The following is a 1,195-nucleotide window of genomic DNA, read 5'->3' as shown; positions in this document are numbered from 1 at the left end:
ATCATTATTATTATTATCCCTTTAATTATTATTATTATCAGTCGTTTTGTCAATGTTTCCCCATAAACGTTTGTTATCTGGGGTGAAAACATGATTATAATCAACATTCATAAGTAGGGGTTATGTTTTACATACCTGCTGGTACTTTACTATGAACAGCTCCACTTATGTCGTGCTGTGTCTTCCCTGTTCCTCAGGGCCTGATCTCTGACGTCAGTCCGGCCCCCATCCAGGCCAGGGACGGAGACGCCCTGGGCTATGACGTCAACTATTACATCACAAATGGTGAGTGCTGAGTCCGCTGATTTTGTACATGAAGAGCACAGGGGAAAACATGGACTGTAGTCAGAAGCTGGAAATTGTGAGGACGCCAATTTTAAAAGCTTGTGGACTTGTAACTTCATATTTGTTTGACGGGTGGTTTATTGTTAAGTGTTGTTGAATGGGGAATGAGTCAACAAGTGTTTAAAATAGGTACCCTCTCGATTTTCAGTTTGTGACTACAGTCGTTTTTTCCCTGTAGGCTTCACAAGTTTAAAGTCTCTTTCGAGGAAATATAGACGAATCTACTCTAACAGTCAACAGTATACCCTGCCCTCTATATGATATGAACTATGGCAGTGGACGTATAAAAGGGTGTTTTAAAGAATTTTTTAATCTTAAAAAATGTAGGATTTTGTATGTGCTTAACGCTAACCTATTAGACTACTGTAGCTTGCAATATGGCGCAATGTTTGTGACTTTTAGTGGTAGGCCTCTTGTGAACTAGTGAGACAGACTCGGGCTGAGAAGGATACAACATCCCTGCAGACAGGTCAAGGTGCTTGATAAAAATCCCCATTCAGGAGTTGAACATGAGTCTCTTAACTCTTTAAACCCTGAGTTTTTTTCCACCGTTTCGCGGAGTTTTTTCTACAGTCACCTAAACCTGGTGCACTATGTCTCAATATAACCCCAAAAGCTTGCCTCCAACTTCTAAATGGCAGAAACAACGTGTGTGTGTGCGTGTGTGTGTGTGTGTGTGTGTATGAGTGTATATATGTGTGTGTGTGTGTGTGTGTGTGTGTGTGTGTGTGTGTGTGTGTGTGTATCACTAAACAGTAACGCCCCATTGATGTGTCCATCCTTCCCCCAGGACCTGACGGCTATGAAGAGTTCCTGCGCATGGACCCAGACACAGGGGAGATGAGAGAGA

Source organism: Aplysia californica, unplaced genomic scaffold (genome assembly GCF_000002075.1).
Source record: "Aplysia californica isolate F4 #8 unplaced genomic scaffold, AplCal3.0 scaffold00838, whole genome shotgun sequence".
Classification (NCBI taxonomy): Eukaryota; Metazoa; Mollusca; class Gastropoda; order Aplysiida; family Aplysiidae; genus Aplysia; species Aplysia californica.
The sequence above is the reverse complement of the archived record's forward strand: the minus strand, read 5'-3'. Positions refer to the sequence as shown.